Consider the following 19,131-nt stretch of genomic DNA (forward strand, 5'->3'; position numbering starts at 1 on the left):
GATCAAAATAATATTTCACGTCGTTAGGCATCGTGGTCGGGAACCTAATGGATCACACACAAAAGAGAATTAGAAGATTGCAAATTGCCAATTGGTTAATTTAACAATCGTTAGATAAATTAATTAATTGGATTTGTTATTTATATTTTCAAATTAATTAATTGGATTAATTAATTCACGGACCGGGTTTAATTAATTGGATTAATTAATTATTGAACCGGATCGGGCCGAGCTTGTTTGGGTTTATATAAATACATAACTAGGGTTTGAGATCCATATGGTTTTCATTATTCTTGCTGGCACAAGAGAAAACCCTAGAGGCTGCAATCATATTCTCTGTGTGGATCACCGTTGGAGGCTGGACAATTGGAGCTGCTGTGGTGGCGAATCAAAGTTGTGGAACGAAAAGAAAAGCAAAAGGATTGCAGATCTGAAAAAGGTATAATCTTATCACAATTTCTATCTAAACACAAAGGCGATTCTTGGTGGAAATCGAAAATTATTTTAAATTCCGCTGTGCATGCATAAGTAGATTCCCAACAGGAAGGTGGATGTCAAGAGACAAGAGGCATCAATTGCTGCCATCAATATTCAGACATCTCTCTCTCGAAGAGGTATTTCCAGTTATCCTGTCTTTTATTGTGTGTGTGTGTGTGTGTGTGTGTATATATATATCAACTCTATACGCGTTTTGGAGTTTGTTGATCTGTGTTTTCCGAGTTTGTTATTTCTAAATCTTCTTCCGGTTAGTTATTTATGTTTTGGAACCACAAAATTCAATCCCATATAACTGTTTTTTTTCCTGGATTATTTAAAGAAAATCCAGTACATTCTAAAGAAAGTCTCGTTAAATATGTCGGGTATAAATTTTCTTGTTTGAATATGAGGATGAAATTATATAATAAATAGGGTAATTGAAGAAAGGATGGCAGACGCTGTTGTGGAATTTCTGCTGGAAAACCTAAAGCAACTGCTTGTTTACAATGCTAATCTTATCGGTGCCGTGAAAAGTGAGGTTGAACAAATATACAGCGATCTGATAGAGTTCAAAGCCTTCCTCAAGGATTCAAAAGGAAAACGACACAATCATGAAGTCTTGGAAGAATTAGTGAACCAAATCAGAGATGTGGTATATGACGCAGAAGATACTATGGAAGCATTTGTTTGTCAGGCAGCTGAGCACAAAGCCCGGAATTATATCGAGAAGGCTTTTCATATATTAGATTACCCAGCAGAGCTTCGGAAGTCGGTGAAAACCATTGAGAAGATCAGGCAGAGGGTATGAAATATATATGAAAACAAGTTGTTTGGCTTCGAGGCCTTGCAAAATCGGGAGGGATCTACCAGAGGCGCAAAAGAGAAAAAGGTATCTTAATGCGACCTTTATTTATTAATTTATTTTATTTACTATTTCTATGTTCTTAAATTATGGTTAGGACTGGAAATGGATTGGATAAGGATATGGATCGGATGGCCTATATCGTGTCTGATCTGATTTGATAAGAATAATTTTCGAATTTGATCTGATAATCCAAAAGATGTTTGATTATTAAATTCATATCCGATTTGCTATGTTATCGGATATCCAATCTAAAAATTCCATCCGAAATTGAAAAAATAAGGAAGACAAAACCAATGTTGAAATTAGTTTATTATTTAGGTTCATATTTTAAACCAATAAGGTCGAAACGGTGAAAAATCCAAGCAAATGTCCGTCCTCTATATACACTGGCGGATCCAGCACCCGACAAGGGGGCGCAGTCACGCGTGCTGAACTCCGCCGGAACAATGGAAGGAAGAAGGAAGAAGGCGGCCGGCGAACAAGATTTTTTTTTTTTTTGGGTAGTTTGGCCTTTTTGTTTGGGCTTATACAGGCTGTGGGCCTTTTTTTATTAAAGGAGCTGGTCCAATCCAAATTATCCAATGATCCATATATACCAAAATCAATTTTAAGGCATTAGATTAGTGGAAAAACCATACGCTGCATATTTTATAGGTCTTACAACTTTTCAACCATATATTTTATCATTTGTATCAAAATTTTACCAATCACAAAACCATCACAACCTACACCACCACCAACAAACCACAAATTAGAAAATTGTCGCACCGCACCACTACCATCGCATCTATACTACCGTCTCCACAATTACCACCACTAGAACACCCGCAAAACTGTCGCACCACGACTGCACAACACACCCACAACACACCATCACCACCACCATATCCTCTATCTCCATCTACACGATACCACGATCACCACCCCACAAAAAAAATCCATAAACCCACTACTGTCACCACAGGACACTACCACTGCCAACACCTAAAAAAACCATAACAAAACATGCTGCAAAATCACCACAAAACCACAAAAAGTTACCATAAAATCACCAAAATAGTCACTATAATATGCAACATTGGAGGAAATTTCAGATCCACAAGCGGTGATGCAGCACCTCAACTCCGCAGCAATGAGCTTGCAGTCACGCGTACTCGCTGAAATCTACAGTGATTGCAACCATTACAAGCAATGGTCATGATCGCTACTCGCAACGTCGTTGCGAACTGCTGTAGCCACCGATGCAATAACAACAAAAAGATCCCCTCTAGGATGTGCTATCAACTATTAATGGTATTCTGTTTTGCAGAACTACCTGGACATGCTATTACTAGGTGTAGATTTTTGAAAGAAACTGTACTAATTCTTTGAAACTATTTTTTCTCAATCTATAAAGCCTGTTGATGTGCCACTGTCATAGGATCAATCATGTTGAGAGTATCCTAAATTTGGGATCGTAGACCACCTACATAACAAGACACCAACTGTTCCCAGTCTCCATAATGTCATTCCTTGTGATCAACATATAGAGGTTTGTAGTATAGTAAGTAACAGATTTAATACCGTGACGAAAATTTTGCAATTGTTGATCTATCGTCCTTAACATAATTATACGTTAAGATTGTAGTTCTCGTTTGTTTCTTCAGCTTATTCTAAGTCTCAATCTTGCTCTTTCCAATTTTGGTTCTGATTATCTTGGTTTGTTGCCACCATGCTGCTACTCGATCACCCAAATCATGTTGCAACAATGGATAAACATTTTCCTTCCGGAACCTTTGAAATCTAGGACCTCTTTAACTGTAATCATCCAATCTAGGAACTTTTCATGCTGCAACCTGCTTTGGAATTCAGGAATGTCAACCTTGAATCTGCTTCCCAACGCTTGTTATCCTCACATCCTACAGCTTTCAGAACTAGCTGATAAAATGGAGCAAAAGGATTATCTTCCTCAATCTCCTCCTGAGGGTGGACAATAGGCGCTTGGTGCTGCAGAATGAGTGCAGTAATTTGTTGTGTCAGTTCTTTGACATGTTGACGCAACTATGTGATATATATTAACCTTTTCCAACCTAATATCAAGATAAGATCGTCTTCTTGGCGGTATGATGTAGGAACGAACATGGCTCTAATATCAATTGACATAACATAAGCTTATAGGAAAGAACAAAATCTCGTAAAAATCTCAACCTCGTTGATTTGAAAGATCTAATATCAATTAAGAGAGAATACTTTGTGAAACTTCTCAATACTCTTTATTTAATTCAAAATTCATCCGAATGTAAAAGAATGTTTACAATGCATATTTAAAGAAGTGAATAAAATTTGGTTGCTAACAAACTTCTATACAACAATTAACTTTAGATACGATATGAATTAAAGATAAAGTCAAATTCTAAATAGAATTAAAATCCTAATCTAATTAAAATTTAAAAAAGTATCCAGAATAATGAAAAACATGTTTTTGGAGCCCTGAATGATAGAATTGGGTTGAAATAAGCTATACGTCCTGGGTTGAAGTTGGTGAGTTTTGCTGGGCTGTTTTCACTCAAAATAGACACAAACATCTCCGGAAACGGACACTTTGAATTTTTTTTTTCAACCCTGATCCCACTTTTCAATGAATTGTATTGCATCACTTAGGATGGTTATAGGCTTTCAATAAGGTCTACATGAGCAAATGAATGAATCGTGATTGATAACCGAAATTAGTTAGAAAATGGCCAATAAAGAGCTACCACCTAGCACAGCACAGAAATTATCAAACTACCCAACGCTTGGAGGAAATTCTATAAATACCTTCTCATTTGAAGAAGAAGACATGCAATTCTGAAAAGGCTATAGTTCGACCCAACCAACACCTAGAGGGGGGTAAATAGGTGTCTATGCGGAATTTAACAATTTAATTAAGTTATGCAACAAGTCACATAAATTAAACGTTGTCCAGATTCATTCACATGATTTAACTACCTATGTTGAATTGAAATTGACAGAAAGCAATAAATAACACAAAAATTGTTAACGGAGAAAACCTAACTGGGTAAAAACTCCGGGCACAAGCCAGTAGGGATTCACTATAGAAGACTCCAACTTACAGTACGTCAGACATGACTGTATCTAACAGCACTCTGACCTCCTTACTGTATCAACCAAAGCTCTCCTGGATTCTACAGATCTACGCCAAAATCCCAGCCTTGTATTTCTTCTATTTCCCATGAATCAACAAGAACAGGGTTCTTCAATCAACCTCCTTCCCGGATCTTCAATCAACTGATCTTCTGGAAGTAGTGAGGATTTTTGATAGGTGTTTTGTTTGAAAAGGTGTTTGATATTTTTTTTCCTTCAATGAATCATATGGTGAAGAGTTTTGCAATTGATCCTTTCGTAAAGAGGAAAATATTGTGCTATGTGTTTTGCTAAAGGTTGTTAATGAAAAGCAGAATTTTTGTTTATATAGTAGGTCGTTTTTGGTAGTATGGAGCGTTTAAAATTCGCGAGGAAGGAAAATTACCAAACGCCGGATGACACTGTCGCTCGAGCGAAGTGCCGGCGAAACTCTAGCGACGCACTCTCGCTCGAGTGAAGTGGTGGCGAAACTCCAGCGACGCAAGTTCTGTTATTTAGACTCGAGCGAGGTCAGGGCGAAACTCTAGCACCAATCTTGAGCCGTTTTCATCTTCAAAGCATCCAACTTTACCCTAGACCTATACATTAATTATTGTGAAATTGCAACACAAGTCCCTGAACTTTTAGACATCGACAAATTGGTCCTTGACTTTACAAACTCGACAAATTAGTCCTTTTGGTCACAGATTGTCAATTACAACATTTTCCTAACAAACTCCCCCTTTGCCATTCTGTGACAAAATTACACAAAACAGTCAAGGACAAAAAAAAATGTAACTCCTAACGACCTATTCATTCAACCAAAGCAACTATCTCCTGTCGAGCCTGTTTCCTGAAATACAGAAACTCAATACCAAGTGTAAAAGCACGTGAAATGGAAACAGTAGATAAAACAAGGAATAGTGCATGTGTAATTAACCAGATTAAGAATCAATAGCAATGTAAGTCAAAAAACACCAAAAACATACATCAATATTGCTTAAATATTAAAACTTAATCTAGTCATTAAATAGCTATCAAACCACAGTTATATCACAGTTAATCCAATATATCACAGTTAAATTGAGATTAAACTATCTACTCCCCCTTTTTTGTCACAAATGACAAAGGATCAAAAACTAAAACTAAAACTAAGAAGCAGCACTACTCGCACTCGGTGACTCATCCCTAGTCTCGTCACTCGAGCTCTCATCCAATCGATCACGAATCCAATGCAACTGACGCTGACACACTGATAGAGCACGTCGAAATGAAGAAAGCTCAGCAGACTGATGCTCCGAAGCAGCACGTAACTGCTTGATCTCTGCCATCATACGAGCCTGCTGCGCAACTAAAGTAGACATCTGACCCATAAGCATCACCATGGGGTCAACAGGCAAGGAAGCCACCCATGGAGCAGAAGTAGATATCGAAGGAAAGGCAGCTCGAAGCGGAACAGTTGAAGGAAAATCCGAACGAGGTGGAAGAAAGACACGGGAACCCTCAGTAAGAATATCAGTAATAGGATCAAAGGGCTCCAAAAAATCAAAAATATCAACGGGCTCAGCCTGAGCAGCAGCTTGAGCCGAAGAGGACGGGACATGGGATCGACTCTGGTGAATGGTCTGCTGTCCTATCGGGCGACCTATACGAGTAGAAGACCCCTCAGGGAAAGATCCACCAAGAGAAAGGACAACCCGGTGAATCAAACAGGACCCCCAGGAGTACGAAAAGAAGCTAGAATTTGCTGTCATACAAAAGTAGGAAGGTTAATAGAGTCCCCATGAAGTAGGGCATACAGAAAACGAGCCCGTACCATCGGTAAAGAAGAAGTATGAGCAACAGACCACAGGTTTGTGCGCACGATGAGCAATAAAACCTGTCGATCAGTGGGTAATGAACCCGTGGCCAAAGCCATAGGCCCCCCAGTAGACGGGGTGTTCAAAAGAGTCGACCGAACAAGGGCATCGGCCGGAAGAGAAGCAGGGAGAAGATAGGGATACGTCGGATGAGGAATCTGAGGAATACCTAACGCAAGACCTACTACAGACGGAGTAACTCGAAAAGAATGAGCTCTAAGAAAACTCCTAAACGACGACCCATCCACCTCATGAATATTAGCATAAAACTCTTGAACGAGGAGTGGAGGCGGCGGTGTAAGACCAACAAGAAGGGGCTCCCAACCCCGGGAAACAAAAATAGCGACGACGTCAATAGGAAGGTCAGATAGAATTACCTCACGCTCCATGAGAATGAGGCATAAGGAGAACTGAGACATGAAAACCTCCTGAGCTGTAGCAGAAATAAACCGGGATTTACTATAAGATGTCGATCCACTAGTGGGCTGTGCAGAGGTACGAGAGCGCTTACGAGCCATCTGGCACATGCGGAGATGAAAAGAATAAGCATAATGTGAAATGCACGCATCACGATGCAACGTGATATGAGAAGATGCACACGCGGAAACACATATGATCCAATCACATAAACATGAATGAAAACACACACGGCATGCAACGACACTCAAATAAGTAGGAAAGAAACGAAGGAAAAGAAGGAAATCAAAAAAAAAAAAAAATCAAAAGAAACCAAATAAGCATAAAAAAGTGAACTTTCATCGAACACGTGGCGTGCGTGACTTCGGCACCAAATTCCAAGCACATACGAGACCCAATCACAAATCCAAACACATCTCTAAAAACTACATGCTATGGACTTCACAATCAAATAAACCACACATCAAATGAATCAACGAGGTGCAAGAACTACATTGATGAACATGGACCAAAAACTTAGAAAAAATGTGAAGAAAACCATAGGAATGCACTATAATTTTGGAAATGGAAAGTAATACTTGATGCAAAACATGTGTACAAGCAAGATGTAATGCCAAAATAACACAAACCAACACAATGATCAAGAAAAGAAATCAAACAAACCAAAAAAAATTGAAAGCAAAGAAAGTTGGGAATTACCTAAAGATTTTGCCAAGAAGTTAGTGTTTCAGACCCAAGATTGTGTTAAAGATGTCGAATTGAGGCCAAAAATGAATTGGGAGTAAATAATTTCGATGGAAGAAGAAAAGAATTGAAGGAGGAGAAAAAAATGATGAAATGCGCGAAAAATTGAAACAGCCGCATTTTAAATAAATATGTCGCTCGAGCGAGACGGGGGGCGAAACTCGAGCGACATCCTTTCTGCTTTTGTTGCTCGAGTGAAAATGAAATGTCAAAAAGAGCACCAAACATTTAAAATTTATGAAAAGTAGCACAATTTTGGAAAATAACGAAAATAGGTCCAAAAATTTTTATTTTTATTTTCAGTTGTATGTATTATTATTTTTTTTGTTTTTGTAAAGACAAACTAAAAAATCGATGATGAAACACGTACCCAAATATGTAGATGATACGAATAATATGCACAAAATCACAAATCCGACATTCAAAGCATGTAGACAAATCTTAAGTCCACACATAGTTCAAAATCCCATGAAATAAATTTTATACAGAATATCAGCGTGAAATGTGCCACGCAATCCATGCAAATTAGACTCAAAACCTTAAATTAGTGAGAAAGGACACGTGAAAACAACTGTAAAAGAGTGTATATTGACCAAGTGCCAGTTAAATCCAATTCCATGAGGACCTATATCAAACAGTACAATTGTCACAATTTTACTCCCCTTAACTGTATGTCATTTTTTTATTTTTTATTTTATTATATATATATATATATATATATATATATATATATATATATATATATTTTAATATATATATATATATATATATATATATATATATATATTTTAATAACATAAGAACTTAGGTGCAATGTTATCTTCATTAGGCGATAGAAATGACCCCTGTAACGAACTTTGGGCCGGTGACTCCCAAGCCAGACGACCATAGGGCATCAGGTTAGAAACCCCTAAGGCTTAATTGTTCAAGTCAAATAGGCCCCGAAAACAGAAATAAGTTCAAAAAATAATGTAGAAAATGGGAAAAGACAATATTGATTATGTTACACTCGTCACAGATCAAGTCAAATGGACAAACAACCCCAATCACAGAAGAATACAATCCCAAGTCTCATCCATGCGGTCAAGACCCACCTACAGGACTACAGTGTGTACTGTGCGAAAATGCATGACGAGCCGTATACCAAGAACTCCACAGAAAGTGAGAACTACGATGGAACCTCAAACTCGTACACATGATGAAAAATATAGTTTGATCCTGAATGCAAACATCATAACGTCATACACGATGCACACAAAAATTTTTATTTATTTATTTTATTTATTTATTTTTTTAAATTTCAAATGCAAACTTAATACTCAAAATAAAAACTAAAAAAATAACTAACAAACAAAATGCACCACACACACATTTATCACATACAAGATATGAAATGAATAAGTGCAGATATGATAAATACATGAATATGCATGAATTCATGATTAGATAAGCAAACAAATACCAACAGCCGTCCGAAGCGACTCAAACCTCATCCCATCTAGTGGTTTCGTAAGTAGATCGGCTAATTGGTTGTCAGTAGAAACATGATCTAAGGACAACATGTGTTTCAACAAGTTCACGAATAAAATGATGTCGTATGTCAATATGTTTTGTTCGAGAATGTTGAATGGGATTCTTAGAAATATTTATAGCACTGGTATTATCGCAGAAAACAGTCATGGTCCCTTAATTAATCCCATAATCACTCAACATCTGCTTCATCCAGAGAAGCTGAGTGCAGCAACTTCCAGCTGCTATGTATTCGACCTCTGCCGTGGATAGGGATATGAAATTTTGTTTCTTACTTAACCAGGCTACTAGATTGCTACCCATGTAGAAATAGCCATCAGAAGTACTTTTTCTATCATCTGCATTCCCAGCCCAATCGCCATCGGAGTAGCCAGCCAAATCAAGATTAGAATTTTTAGAATAGAAAATCCCTAGATCAACAGTACCACTCACATATCTAATGATGCGTCTAACAAAGCTTAAGTGTGATTCTTTGGGATCTGCCTGAAATCGAGCACACACTCCAACACTAAAAGCAATGTCAGGTCTAGTAGCTGTGAGATAGAGAAGACTACCTATCATGCTTCGATATAGGGAAGGATCTACACTCTTACCTGAAGGATCACGACCTAACTTCAAGCTAGTACTCATAGGTGTCCTAGTATGCTTCTTCCTATCTAACCCAAACCGCTTAACTAGATCCTTTGCATACTTAGACTGTGAAATAAACAAGCCATCCTCAGTCTGTTTCACCTGAAGTCCAAGGAAATAACTCAATTCACCAACCATACTCATCTCAAATTCTTGCTTCAAACACTCGGCAAACTCATATGCTAGAGACTTAATAGGAGAACCAAAAATGATGTCATCGACATAAATTTGAGCGATAGTGATAGTTTCTTCAATGTGTATAATAAATAAGGTCCTATCAGCACCACCTCGAGAGAAACCATGTTCCTCAAGATATGACGTAAGTCTCTCATACTAAGCTCTAGGAGCTTGTTTTAGGCCATAGAGTGCTTTGTGGAGTTTGTAGACATAGTGGGGAAACTTTGGATCAACAAATCCTTTTGGTTGTTCCACATAGACTTCTTCTTGAAGAAGTCCATTCAAGAAGGCACTCTTAACGTCCATTTGATGTAGTTTGAATCCTGAGGTATAGGCAACAGCAATCAGAATCCGAATAGACTTAAGTCGTGCAACAGGGGCAAAAGTCTCATCAAAATCAATTCCCTCAACTTGAGTATAATCCTGAGCAACTAATCTGGCCTTATTCTTAGTTATAGTACCTTGGTCATCTGTCATGTTCTTAAAGATCTACTTAGTACCAATAACGTTACAATTCTCAGGTCTGGATACTAAGATCCACACATTGTTTCTAGCAAATTGATTGAGTTCCTCATGCATTGCATTCACCCAACACTCACGCTAAGGGCCTCTTCGACTTTCTTAGGCTCTACCTGTGAAACATAGCTAGTATATGCTAGATTGTTCAGTACTCTCTTACGAAGCCTCATACCTTCATCCAGATCCCCAATGATATTATCTTTAGGATGATTAGACTTGACCCTAGTTGATGGTTCCTTAGGGATTGTGTCTTGATCTTGTGGATGTGTTTCCTTTTCAGGAGTTTCAGGAATTTTAAGAGATGATTCAGGCACAAGCGGTTCAGTAGGATCACTAGACCTTATAAGATTACCATTTCTATCATAATTTTCAATATTCTCCCACTCACACCATCATCTATCACAACATTGACTGACTCCATCACAGTACGAGTACGTGAGTTATATACTCGGAATGCTTGACTATTTCTAGAATACCCTAAGAAGATTCCTTCGTCACTCTTAGATTCAAACTTACTTAAGTTCTCTCTATCACGCAAAATGTAGCACTTACTCCCAAACACACGAAGTATTTGACAGTAGGCTTTTTACCCTTTAGAATCTCATATGGAGTCTGATTGGTTTTGGGTCTAAGGTAGACTCTATTGATTATGTGGCATGCAATATTAACAGCTTCTCCCCAAAAATGTAAGGCTAGCCCCTTGTCATGAAGCATGGCTCTAGCCATGTCCTGAAGAACACGATTCTTCCTTTCAACCACCCCATTTTGTTGAGGAGTGATAGGGTAAGAGAACTCATGTAGTATCCCTTCATCCATGCAGAAGCTCTCAAGATTGAAATTTTCAAACTTTTTTCCATGATCACTTCGCATTCTGGACACTTTGTGATTGAGTTCATTACTAAGCCATGTACATAAAGATTTTATAAGGTCACATGCATCAGATTTTTCCCTAAGCAATTCTACCCATGTGAACCTCGAGAAATCATCTACCACAACCAGAATATACTGCTTACCTCCTAAATTCTCAGTCCTAGATGGTCCCATTAAATTCATGTATATCAATTCCAGGGGTCTTTTGGTCAAAATTTTAGAAGTCTTTTTATGGATTCCTTTAATTTGTTTACCCAGTTGACATGGTCCACACACAACATTTTCACTAGGACCTATTTTAGGCAAACCATCTACCAACTCTTTTTTAGCCAGTGTTTAAATGACCCAATCTTTTACGCCAGAGTTCACTCACATCAATTTTTGCACTCCTACACACATAGTTAGAATTAGGTAGGACTCCATAACAGTTATCAGACGTTCTAACCCCTTCAAGGACCATCCCACCGAATGAATCATACACGGTACATCTCTTTTCCACAAAGCTAATCTCAAAATCAGCATCACAAATCTGACTAATACTTAACAAGTTCGACTTTAAACCTTCCACATAAAGCACGTTTGAGATCACAGGTAATCCATGTATTTGTACAGTACCTTTGACAAGAATAGGTGCAGAGCCCCCATCTCCAAAGGTAACCATATCCCTATTGCATTCATCAAGAGTAGTGAATAAAGCCTTGTTACCACACATATGCCTAGAACAAGCACTATCAAGGTACCACATATTGAAATCTTGGGCTTTTAATACAACATAAGCAACATAGCAATTTACCTGACCTGAAAGTCCAGCTAGATCCTCCTTTTTAACCCAAACTTTCTTAGATGACGTGGTACTCCTAGTCAGCCTAGTAAGCATCTCAGTCAAATGACTAACCTGATTAGTCAGAAAACTGACCTGACTTGGAATATTCTGATTTTTACGCTCATTGCCTAACTCATAACATCTATGTCTAGTGTGTCCTAGAGCTCCACAGTGGTGACAGGTGGGAATTAACCTAGGCTCAAAGGTACGTGTCTGTGGGTGTTTGGGCATAAAATTTCTACGTGATTGATGACATTGTTCCCTCGAAACATTCTTACCCTTATTTGGACTGTTGATAGCATTAGACTTCCTAGAGGCAGAAATGAATACAGTTTTAGATGGACTAGCACCATGCGTATTACCCTCAACATATCCTAGACCTTTCCTATCTCCCGTAGGCTTATTCATTCCCAAAATATCATCCAATTTCTTAGTTCCACTTATGAAAGTTTGAAGATGAGCATTAGATTTCTCCAATGCACTAGTTAATGTCTTAACCTTGTCTTCCAACTTCTCATTGACACATTTTAACTCACTGACACTCTTAAGTGAATTTTGGAGATTACTAGAATGTCTCTCTTTTTCTCTTTCAAGTTGATCAACCTTTTTGAGTAGGGCTTTATTGATCTTTTTGATTTTAAGACTCTCCTTGAACAAGAGTTGATAGGCCTCATGTATGTTTATGTCATCCTCATCCTCATTTCTAGAATTATTGTTGTGAAGTTCTTCCTCAACCTTGTCACTCTCCTTGTCAGATTCACTCTTAATAGTCGACACAAATGCCATATAGTTCCCTTCATCTTCACTACTAGATGACTCCTGCCTATCACTGGTCTCAGACTCGTTATCAGTAAGTGAAACAACTAAGGCCTTACTCCCTTTTCTTTGATTCTTCTTATAACTAGGGTACTCATTCCTATAGTGACCTATACCTTGACATTCATGGCACCTAACTAAACGTGGTTTATCACTAGAACTTTTATTGTTAAACCTTTCAGTTTTTTCTTTTGAGAATATGCTAGGGACTCCACTTTTTCTATCCTGAGGCTTTCTCCTATTCTTGAGAGCCTTTTGAAATTTCTTCACAAAGTAAGCAATTTCATCGTCCCTCAGAGACTCAGTATTGGAACATTCATCCTCTTTGATGGATTTTAAAGCAATGGACTTTCCTTTCTTAGGTTGTGTGATAGTGAGTTCATAAGTTTGTAAGGATCCTACAAGTTCTTCAATTTTAACTTCATCTAGATCCTTACTTTCCTTAATGGCAGTAACTTTAGGTCTAAATCTCTCGGGCAAGGACCTAAATACTTTTTTGACAATTTTAGACTCGGGAATTTTCTCGCCTAAATTGAAACTAGAATTAACAATATCATTCAATTTTGCATAAAATTCATCAAAGGTTTCGTCATCTTTCATCCTCACTTCTTCAAACCTAGAAGCTAGCATGTGTAATTTCGAGTTCTTTACCATTTTAGTTCCCTCATGTGTAGTTTCAAGAATATCCCACACCTCTTTAGCAGTTTCGCACATTGACACTCTCCTAAACTCTTCGGGAGACACGGCCATAAACAAGGCATGAAGTCCCTTGCTATTCCAATTACACTCAACTATCTCATCCATAGTCCACAGTGATATTATATCAGTAAGGTTAACAGTTCTTGATACGATAGTGGAGGGAGGTTTCCAGCCATTTTGCACACTCAACCAAACATGCTCATCTAAGGACTTAAGAAACGCACGCATTCTAACCTTCCAGTAAGCATAATTACTTCTGTCAAAGTATGGAGGTACAGAAAGTGATTGACTCATCTAGACAACTATGGGTCAGGACTCGAGATTTGGCTCTGATACCACTTGAAAAGGCTATAGTTCGACCCAATCAACACCTAGAGAGAGGGTGAACAGATGTCTATGCGGAATTTAACAATTTAATTAAGTTATGCAATAAGTCACATAAATTAAACGTTGTCCAGATTCATTCACATGATTTAACTACTTATGTTGAATTGCCGGTTGAATTGAAATTGACAGAAAGCAATAAATAACACAAAAATTGTTGACGGAGAAAACCCAACTGGGTAAAAACTCTGGGCACAAGCCAGTAGGGATTCACTATAGAAGATTCCAACTTGCAGTATGCCAGACATGACTGTATCTAACAACACTCAGACCTCCTTATTGTATCAACCAAAGCTTTCCTGGATTCTGCAGATCTGCGCCAAAATCCCAGCCTTGTATTTCTTCTATTTCCCGTGAATCAACAAGAACTCCAGTTCTTCAATCAACCTCCTTCCCGGATCTTCAATCAACTGATCTTCTGGAAGTAGTGAGGATTTTTGATAGGTGTTTTGTTTGAACAGGTCTTTGATGTTTTTTTTCTTCAATGAATCAATCATATGGTGAAGAGTTTTGCAATCGATCCTTTGGTAGAGAGGAAAATATTGTGCTATGTGTTTTGCCAAAGGTTGTTAATGAAAAGTGAAATTTTTGTTTATATAGTAGGTCGTTTTTGGTAGTATGGAGCGTTTAAAATTCGCGAGGAAGGAAAATTACCAAACGTCGGATGACACTGTCGCTCGAGCGAAGTGCCGGCGAAACTCTAGCGACGCATCTCGCTCGAGCGAAGTGGTGGCGAAACTCCAGCGACGCAGGTTCTGTTATTTAGGCTCGGCGAGGTCACGGCGAAACTATGGCACCAATCTTGCACCATTTTCATCTTCAAAGCATCCAACTTTACCCTAGACCTATACATTAATTATTACGAAATTGCAACACAAGTCCCTGAACTTTTAGACATTGACAAATTGGTCCTTGACTTTACAAACTCGACAAATTAGTCCTTTTGGTCACAGATTGCCAATTACAACATTTTCCTAACAAATTCAAATATTTCAACCTCAAATAGCTATTTCTCCTCTTGTTTTAGTTGAAGTATTTAGACTAGTGAATTTAAGAGGTGGAATTCATAGTTAGATTAGATGATTTATTGATTGTATTTACATTAATCTTCAATTGTTAATAAAATCATTTGATCCAATTTTTACCGTAAACAACATACTTAAGGTTTCATTTACATTTTATAGTTAGTAGATTCTACTTCTCTCGTGATTGTAGACGGTTTCTCAGGCCACATTTAATTTAATTTGTGTTTTTCTCATTCTTATTTTTTTTTGTCCACTGTGTTTGCTACACTTTCATACAACAACAAACATATGCCTTGATTAGATCTAGATTCCACGTCTCAGGTATTGCATGTTGCATTTAGTTAAATATTGGAGACAAGGGTGGGAGTCAGGATGTTAATAACTAAAGCAGCAGAAATGTCATCCAATTTGAATCCATAGTTGATAATTTAGAGGACTTTGTGCAGCTGTTACAATATCTAAGCTTTTCTAAAAGTGTTTTTGAATTGACTGTTCAATTCTTAAACCTATGTGTCAAAGATTAGAGATTAATGGTGCTACGTCATAATTAATTTATAGAGATGGACATGTATTCCTGGATAGTTTGTTGCTATTATCTCATTTTATTATGGCCTTGAGTTTCTAATATTTATTTCATTTTAATATTGGCACATCATTATTTATATATTATAGGCTCCCATTGTAGAGGAAGATAATGTGGTGGGCTTTGATGAGGATGCAAAAAATATTATCAATCTTCTTAATGGAGAATCTGAAGGACTAAAAGTTATATCAATATCTGGTATGGCAGGTATTGGTAAGACAACACTGGCTAAAAAGGTATATCATGATCCTGCAATAGAATTCGAATTTTACAATCGTGGATGGGTTTCTGCTTCTCAAGATTGCAATAGAAAGGAAGTTTTTCTTGCAATTTTGGATCAAATGACCAAGGTCATTGGTGAGATGCGTAACATGACCGAAGAAAATTTAGGTCAAAAACTTCATGGATGTTTGGAGAAAGAGAAGTATTTAATTGTCATAGATGATGTGTGGACTCAACAAGATTGGAATTATCTCCAAGTTGCTTTTCCTAAGAACAAGAAGAAGAGTAGAACATTATTGAGCAATCTTAGCACAAATGTGGGCTATACTGACAAGTGCAAATTAGAACATCATAATTTGTGTTTTCTAAATGATGATGAGAGTTGGAAGTTACTTCAAAGGAAAGCACTTGGCTTTGAGGAATGCCCACAGGAGTTGATAATACTTGGAAAGCAAATAGCTGCTGAATGTGATGGACTACCACTCACAATAGTGGTGATTGGAGGAATTCTACTACAAAAACGTACTAAGAGAGATATCTGTGAAGATGTTTCCAAAAATGTGAAGGAATATATTATTGAAATGGATCATGAGAAGACCATCATAAATGTTATATCATGGAGTTTTAATCAACTACCTTATGACTTGAAAGTGTGTGTTCTCAACTTTGGGATGCTACCAGAAGACTATCGTATCTCGGCAAGGAAACTAATTCGCTTGTGGATTGCCAAAGGATTCATACAACAAAATGAGGAGACAAACTTGGAGAATGTTGCAGAGGACTATCTAGAAAATCTTGAAAAATGGAGGTCAAGTGGCAAAAATTAAAACTTGCTTTGTTCATGACATGATACATGTGTTTTGCAAGAAAAAAAGCAGTTGATGAAAATCTTTACCGCGAAATCAAACGGTCCAATCATAAATATTTATCATCCAACGGTGCCTTCAAAATGTACCGTCACCTTTCTATTCCACCCCACCTTCTGAACAACATATCTCTACAACAGTTTGGTTCACATGTTCGGTCTTTCTTGTGTTTCTCCAATGACGAAATTACCTTGACACTTGCAAACGTTTCTTCCATCCCCAAAACATTTAAATTGCTCAGGATATTAGATGGTGAGCCCATATGTTTCAATCGTTTTCCTGCTGACCTAGGTCATGTTGTTAATTTGAGGTACCTTGTTCTCTCCATCCAATTCAAGATCCTTCCTAAATGCATTACCAAACTTTGGAACATGCAAACTCTTATTGTCAAGACATCATCAAATGCCCTTGAAATTAGAGGAGATATATCAAAAATGGTTCGACCGAGACATCTAGAAACAAATGCATCCACATCTTTTTTAGACTCCTTCATTAGAAAAAGAAACAATGAAGAAGGTTCTTTGACAAACCTAAGAACAATTTCGACAATATCACCTGAAACTCGTGCGGAAGATGTCTTTGATAGGGCTCCTAACCTAAGTAAGTTGGGTATTCGTGGTCGATTGGCTTTGAGATCAAGGAAGGATCTTTTTTGTTTGACAACGTGAAAAAGTTGAGTTCCCTTGAAATTTTGAAGCTATTCAATGACGTGCATGATTCTAAAGGCAAAATAGTTAGCCCTCCAGAAAAACTTCCACCAAACCTAAAGATGCTAACACTCAATGGCACCAAGCTTGATTGGAAGTACATGTCTACACTGGGAATGTTAGAAAACCTTGAGATCCTCAAGTTGAAAGAAAATGCATTCGAGGGAGATTGCTGGGAGCCAAAGAATGGAGGTTTTCCTTCTCTTAAATTGTTGCATATTGGAAGGACAGATTTAGTCAATTGGGTTGCTTCTGATAGTCACTTCCCAAGTCTCAAGAGTTTTCATCTTAAACAGTACACTTACCTCAATACAATCCCAATTGGCCTCTCAAATATTGAAACCCTCCAGACAATGGACTTGTACTAGACCAACGAATCGGCAACTACTTCTGCCAAGAATATTCAAAGCCAAAAGAAAAGCATGGTATTTAAACTTTCCATTTATCCTCCTGATCATGCTAAATGATGATATCCATTTGTTCAATCTCTGAATTCTACATTCCCAGGTACTGAATTTTCATCTTACTTTATGTTTCAATTCGTCACATTGAAAATGTGAGCAGCAAATATTTTGTTTGAAGAATAGTTATTGGATTTATTCATCTCAAATTGTAGCATCACAATGAAGATCATCACCTCTTTTTCCTAAACAAGTAGTGTGATACAATATATAGAAAAAGGTTGGGGTCTCCAAGCTTCTTATTTTTGAAGAAACGAAGTGAATTACAAAAATCCGAAAGATGATTTTTATTACGATGCCAAATTATGATTGTACAAAAGATTTTCTTTATTTACATGATGCCAAAAGGTTGTTCTTTTGAATTTCGTTCTTAAATTTTCATCTTTAAGGTTGGAAATAAATATTTTAGATTGTTCAGATATATATTCCATGAAACAAACTCCAGAAATATGGGTTACAAGACAGACTCGTAACGTTGCAGGCAGAATATTTAATTAAATAAAATTATATCATTAGTTATAAAATTGCTTTCATATAATCTAATATACAATTTGTGCACACAGATGATTCATCGAACAACAATGCCCAGGATGATGACGAAGTACGATGCATGGAGCGATGGCAGTCTTATTGCACTTGCTTGAGTGAAAGATAATGTTGAATTTCATATTACGTTCAACTTTAGAAAACTTGGATTTGATTTTATTCAATGCGTTGAACTTTTATCCTTTTATTTATTTATGTGGCGTGCCTAGTCTTAACATTGGCGTGCCTAATAAGGACAAAGGATTTGAAATTTCTGTTAGCTTGTTGGGTTGAACTTAGGGTGTGTTTGATTGCATTTATTTTCTATGAAAAATGTCAGTTTTTCACCCAAATTTCTACTTTGAGTGTTTGATTGCTATTTTTTTCATCCAAAATATTTTTTAACTTTTGAAAATATGTTATTTATTTATTTATTTTTTATTAAGGAAAATATTTTCTTTTGAGGGAGTAAGTTTTTGTTTTCCCAAAATAAAGAAAATAATTTCTTTTTTAATTTTCTTTTTTAGGTGATATTTTTCATACTAATCAAACACACTTTTAGAAAACTACAGTCATCTTATTTATTTTTACTTATAAGTAGCACTACTGATGCAAAATATACTTTCCCCTAAAGGCATTTTCCAAATTTTCTTGTTTGGAGAAACTATTAATCATATGCGAAGTTAAAAATAGATGATTAAAAGATAGTACTACACAAAATTAGTCTTTCTATAAGTCAGTCCGAAACTGAAAAATATAGATCCCGCAAAAATCATCTTAGAATCAACCAACATAGGATCAAATGGCTTTGTTCATTATGAAAACTATCC

At 37.0% G+C, this 19,131-nt stretch overlaps 1 pseudogene; it reads left to right on the top strand.

Annotated features, from left to right (window-relative positions):
• The first annotated feature begins 925 nt into the window (after positions 1-925).
• On the top strand, positions 926-18,420 carry LOC111379847 (annotated as a pseudogene).
• Positions 18,421-19,131: the final 711 nt, after the last annotated feature.

This window comes from Olea europaea, unplaced genomic scaffold (genome assembly GCF_002742605.1).
Source record: "Olea europaea var. sylvestris unplaced genomic scaffold, O_europaea_v1 scaffold204, whole genome shotgun sequence".
Lineage (NCBI taxonomy): Eukaryota > Viridiplantae > Streptophyta > Magnoliopsida > Lamiales > Oleaceae > Olea > Olea europaea.